Raw genomic sequence first — 6,099 nt, forward strand, 5'->3', positions numbered from 1 at the left:
GTAAACCATACCACAATTAACAATGTTAGCAGTAAGGGTATGAAGTCACCATCCGTAAGGAGCCTCGTTTGTCACCCAAACCACGAGGCATTACAAGCCAAAAGCAGCAACCAAAGGGTATCAAATGACAGTGAAGTATACCAAGCCTGATTGTTAAAGATGAAGATAAACATCTTTATTATAAATGCTACACAAGGAAGCAAAACTGAACAAGTCCAGAACTCTTGGAAATTCCACAAAAGTATCCTGCTAACATAACTAGTTGAAAGCCAACTGAAACGGTCTTTCCAGGACACAGGCGAACGCTTCAGAGACAGAGGGTGACACGATGTTTGTTCTGCGGTAAGCCATAATTATCAGTTCCAGCTGTTCAGGGCCAGGAAGGTGGCAGGTGACATCCAGCAGCTGCTTCAGTCTCCATTCAAGCTCTATGCTCAGGTCTGCACCCGCGTAGCAGAAGCTTACTTGGACCTCTGCCTCATCTTTCGCCTTTTACGCTTCAGCCTAGGGAAAAAAAAAAACGGTGAATGTTCTAGTGCATCCTGAGTGTAGCCACATCCAGAAACATACCTTATATTGAATTCTAATTGCTAAGTAGAATCAGCAGTTATTTTCTGCAGTAAGCACACCGATAGCTAGTGACGCATGCGCCTTTTACCACGCGTGCCGTATAAGAAATTTGTAACGGCATTAATTGTAAAGGTACATTCGTTGTAAAGTTCTATGGGTTAATGGATTACCGATGTGTGGTTATGACCGCGTTGCAATACCGTTTCATGTTGGAACCCAAATGTCTTGCTCTGCTAATTCAGGATACATGGGCGAACGTGATTGGATTTAACTGGCTTGTCCTATGACTGCAAGTACTGTGGCTCTAGAGCCGCATTGTAGGCTGCAGTCGCTTTGAATGATATGTTCAAAATGTTTCCAAGACTGCATACCCCCCCCATCTGTTGGTTTACGAAGTCAGACACCGACAGAACATTTACGCTTCGTGTATTGGAAAGAGAGTATACCTGCACTTGTCAAAAAAGATCAAGTACTCGCATTCAGATGGGAACTTCTTAAGTCGCCGGCATGGACCTATCTTAGCTTTCATGCTATTAGTCAGTCATCTGACCAGCTTTGGCACATAACCCGCCCTACAGTAGTGTAGTTGCTTACATATTAAAACATACAACTGTAGAGGAAGGTAGGTGTGAAGAGCAAATGTAGATAGAGTACCGGTTTAACATTGGACAAGGGTAGGGTTATCTGGCTTTAACTGAAGATACAAATGTATTTGCAGAACCACTGCCATAGGCCCCCATTTTACTCCCTCACTAGTAGGTGAGCAAGTATGCACCAATGCCCTTTGACTGGTATGAAAGGCCACTACAATTGTGCTATTCTGCGGCCTCGAGGTCTGTGTCACAGATTTGCCTTTAATCTGCAGTTGAAGCAGATTAACAGTTGTAGTTCACAAGGACCAAAACTTAATCATGGAGACGTATTTCTGCACAGTGGGAGGCCTTATGCAAAGGTAGGCTCCAGGCAGCTTTAGTAGGGAGGGGCGGGAAGCAGACTCATTCCTACAGACACGCACATCCATCAATTCATACCATTTGAAACATGCATGCACCAAACATTCATTTTAAAACACACGCCAATGAGGGAAGGCAGCAGTCCCAGTGTAGGATAGGGTCAGTGAGACTGCCAATACCACCCCACTGTGACGAAGTGTCACTCACCCTGGGCACTCCAGGGCTTAAACCTGAAGGCACCTTTGCTGAGGAGACCACGCCCATAGGAGCTGTGACCTCAGCCCAGCTAAGTTCAACTCAGGCAGCCAGGAGTCTGCGCAAATCGTGCATGTCTGCTCCTGGCTGCCTGACCTGAACATGAAAAGCCTTTCCATTGGCCCTGGGTATTAAGCACCAAATATACTCAAGTGCGGTACAGCATTAACATGACCCAGGTAGAGACGGTTCTAATACGCCACCCTTAAACGGCAGTTGTCTAAAGAACACATGCGTGTAAGACAGAACCAATACGGAGCATGTGGGCTACTTCCACAAAAGGCTTGTTTACTAAGGCACTCAGTCAAGAGAAACGGAAATGCCCAATTTAAATCGTGGCTGAGTGGGAACAGTACTCAGTTTTAATCGGTCATACTTAACTACAGTGATGACCATTATATTTTACAGCTCTCGATAGGGACCTACCTAATCTAGAAAGTTTGGGTTGATTAACCCATTGCCGCATTGACATTTAGATTACATTCCTTCCTGCATAATATGCCAGATGCAAGAGCCATTCCCTGTATAAAACGTGAATGCCACATTAAACTTGAATACATAAAATAACGAGTGATCTCACTGCCCAGCCTAGTCACTAAACGGTGCAGTTGCCTAGCTACTCAAATAAACGTTTCTGAACCCATTTTTGAAGTACCACCAGTATTTAACTAGAACCGCACATTTAGTTAATGCAAGTGTAACATACGAACATCAGTATCCTTCCTGACAGGAGGCGCCACTAAACAGCGCTTTGAAAGCAACCAGCACAGTAGGCTTTAAAGCATTCTTTCTACCATATTATAAACTGCGTGAAAAGCAATTGCGAGTTAACACCTTACCCTTGCGAAAGATACCTTTACACAATACTATGCGAAGGATACCCCTATCACATGCCTGCCTTATCCTCTAAGCTGGATAACTGACCTCCGTTTAATAAAGTTAGCTGCTCATATCTCAAGTGAGGAGAAATCTCAGTAATTCGGTACAACCTAATCGGAAGAAAATACATGTGTTTGAGGGTGAGCCAAGAGCCTTGCTACACAACTCACCCCTTGCAATGATTGCACCCACCCATAGGGTTACCATTTGATTTTGCGAACATGCTATGCCGATTCTAAATACGACTGCACCTACAGCACCCAAGGGCACTTTCTGCAAACGAAGCGTAGGAGGTTGTGTGTGCAGTACGAGAAAACGGGTACTGTTCCAGTGGCCATAGCAGCGTTTTTCTATTGCTTTGGGGTCGTGGGTTTTAAGAGCTAGCAATTTACACTGGTTAACTGCTGCAAGTTAAGTATGCATCAGACCATTTGTATGTGGACATGAAACAGCAACACGATTGTGTTACGTAGAGTGCAGTATCACCCAGGCCCCGATAGAACTAAAAAAAAAAAAGTCAGGACAGTTCGTTACAGCATCCATGTAATAGATGCGAGGCCCTCATGGTACAGCAGATCGCTCCATGATTTGAGTGTAATAGAGGGTTAAGACAGCTGGATCTTGTCAGTATGTGTGGGATGTGATTGTTTAGGTATGCAGGGCGTTAAGTAGTTCCCTGTACGAGTATACTTCTGGAAAAAGCGTACGTCATAAGCCCATGCCATGGAAAGCTACTCGACGTATGAGCAGAAATACATTAAAGATCAAATGCAGCCGTCCATAAAGTAAGCTAGCTTACCTGCGCATACGCTTCTTCCTCCACTGGATTGGAGATATAAGGTGGAAAGAAAAAAAAGGTATAGTTAATACATATATTACAAAATACCTCGTTCACGTAAAGAAACATGGGTGATAAGCGCACAACAATTCGTACAAGGAGGAAGAGGCGGGTCTCACCCATACACAAAGCAGATTACATTTCCTCGTATCCCACTGGCGTGCACTGCACCAAGACGGCATGTGCGCCCAAGCTAAACATAACCGCACTGCCTTCCAACATCGCACTGAAAACTGCTAGATACCAAACCACCATATCCGAAAGAAACTAGTACGTTTAAACGGTACGCCCCATTGTTGCCAGTATATTACAACAGGACGTAATGCGGGAACAGGCTCCAATATTCCGAAAGGAACAACGTGAAATTGCTGCTTTCCCTGGCCGCTTAGTACCCAGTTGCCTCTCTCCTAAACCGCGCGCACAGTGCCTACTTTTGCAAAAGCCCCTCCATGAAATAAGATCCCCGGTTCCCTCAGATACCAAACCTCCCACCTTCACAGACCGCTATTACCCAATAAGGTACCGCTCACCTTAGCTCTCATCTCCGGAGGATCTGCCTGTGAAGAGGTAAAAATAAATAGTTAATTTTCAAGGATGATGGCACCGGGAAGCTGCGGATTGAAAACGGATTTCACACGGGGCCCTCGGCAGCCAAAAGATCCAAATACCTACCTTCCAAGATGGCGCCAATGACAAGAGAACGTCACAGCGCCGGACTGCCGTATATATAGTGAGGAGGTTCTTTACGTCACTTCCGAGCTATGGATGTGACGAGGAAATGTGGGAGTTGTGGTTTTTCTGTCGGAATCCATTTTGTATCACCTCCAATAGTACAGTCAGTGATGTGCCAAATAGTGTATAATCTGGAACGCAGCCCGGGTTTAATATTTTTTTTAAAACTGTTTCAGTGTGTAGAACCCATTCACACGACAGAATATCAGAAATCGTGAATACATTGTGCATACTTTTAACACGCATACCAAAGGAAGGAAGCTTATCTCCGATGTAGAACATTCTGTCATATCTAAATTTCACCGATGTGCAGTCTATTTTGGTTAATACAATGACGTCGCTATTTAGTGCAAGAGAACATTTCCCCTAAATTTATTTGAAAGTGCTAGATGGTACGAACTTTTTACGAAAGACCTCGTGGCGCAACGGTAGCGCGTCTGACTCCAGATCAGAAGGCTGCGTGTTCGAATCACGTCGGGGTCATTTTTTTTTCTTAATTTTCTTGAAAAGCAGGCCCTCATATACCCATCGAATCATTCTTTAAAACATAAGGTTAGCTCAATTAGTTACGTTTTTACATTTATTCAGCAAAAATAACAAATTGGCATTAAAATATAAAAGCGCAACCGACGAAGACAATAGGTACATGTTTTCAGATTCAGGAAGGCCCTTAAGACATTTTGTATAGCGTCAGGCGGTGGATTCTGTATGAACATCTGTTCAGTTCAATCAGGTGCAGTGCTTTAAACCCCTCCATACGGCCCATACCCGCAAATGATAACACTGGAGTTGGTATGTGTTTGGAAATCTTTTGGCCGCAGTTTATTGAACAGTTAGTTTACAGCATGCCCGCCCTGCTTTTATGAGGGCCATAAATCATTCTGTCAAGTTGTTGCGAGCGATACATTGCCATGTTTGTGGTTCAGCTTGGTACATTTGTGTCGTACCTCACTTCGCCTTCCCGCTTAACAATGACTTCTTTGTTACATGCCGTCGTTCCTTTGTTTTCAATCAATCTCCCGTTTGGTCTTTAGCCGTTATTCCTTTTTTTTTCCAGTAGGAAGGTACTCGTTTCTTTAGGCTTAACTCGCTACCTTTGTTTAGTCCTTGTGTCCCGCTCTCTGGCGGACCCGGGCTGCGAGTGCCGTGTTTTCGAGTACCTCCGCTGGCTTCCTTACCCTGCCGTGAGGCATCCCAAGGTAAGTAGCCCTGCCACCCCGCTGCGTGGGGTGTGGCCTTTGTAGTTCTTGTTTATCTCTCCTTTCCGCCACGCCGACCCTCGGGTTACCGCTCGAGGGTGGCTCCCCCTATTTCATCTGAGTTTATTCGCATCCAGCCAGCTGCAGGGCAGCCCATAAGTTGTCCCAGAACACCTCAGTCCCCTGGCGGGACAGGTGTACCCCGTCTCTCGCAAAGTATTCCGGCCTTTGTAGGTTGATGAGCCCATGCCTGACGCATTCCCATCCATTTTGCATGCAGAATTTTTTGACCGCTATGTTCAATTTTTTCCTTGATCTGTCCAGGGCGCCTGCTGATATGGCTCCTCTCCATTCCCTTCTCGGGATGATTTCTGACCATACCAGGGATACTTCTCCTAAAGTTCTGGCCGCTGACACGAGATTTGCCCTAATACTTGCCAATAGTTCCCTCCTGCCGAGCTGTGCCAGGTCATTGCCCCCCAGGTGGATGATCATTACGTCGGGTTCACGATGTCGTGAGGCCAGTAGCTCTCTGAGCCTGCCTTGGAAGTGTTCCCATTTCATGCCCGGGAAGCCAAACCATTTCACCTCTGTATGACGGGGGCGCTGCTCGTTCGTGGGGTCGCCCGATTCCCACCATGTCTGTGTTCTGCGCACGAAAGAGTGTCCGATT

The 6,099-nt window shown here is 45.6% G+C and overlaps 1 long non-coding RNA gene and 1 other non-coding gene across 2 annotated transcripts; one reads left to right on the plus strand and one right to left on the minus strand.

Moving 5' to 3' along the window:
- Positions 1–269: 269 nt before the first annotated feature.
- On the minus strand, positions 270–4,162 carry LOC138292163 (uncharacterized). Its single transcript, XR_011202602.1, has 3 exons — positions 4,026–4,162; positions 3,457–3,479; positions 270–504 (listed from the first exon to the last, which is right to left on the minus strand). It is a non-coding gene; the product is annotated as an uncharacterized lncRNA (long non-coding RNA).
- A 476-nt stretch (positions 4,163–4,638) lies between these two features.
- TRNAW-CCA (transfer RNA tryptophan (anticodon CCA)) lies at positions 4,639–4,710 on the plus strand. Its single transcript has one exon. It is a non-coding gene; the product is annotated as a tRNA-Trp (tRNA).
- The last annotated feature ends 1,389 nt before the right edge of the window (positions 4,711–6,099 follow it).

This window comes from Pleurodeles waltl, chromosome 4_2, assembly GCF_031143425.1.
Source record: "Pleurodeles waltl isolate 20211129_DDA chromosome 4_2, aPleWal1.hap1.20221129, whole genome shotgun sequence".
NCBI classification, from domain to species: domain Eukaryota; kingdom Metazoa; phylum Chordata; class Amphibia; order Caudata; family Salamandridae; genus Pleurodeles; species Pleurodeles waltl.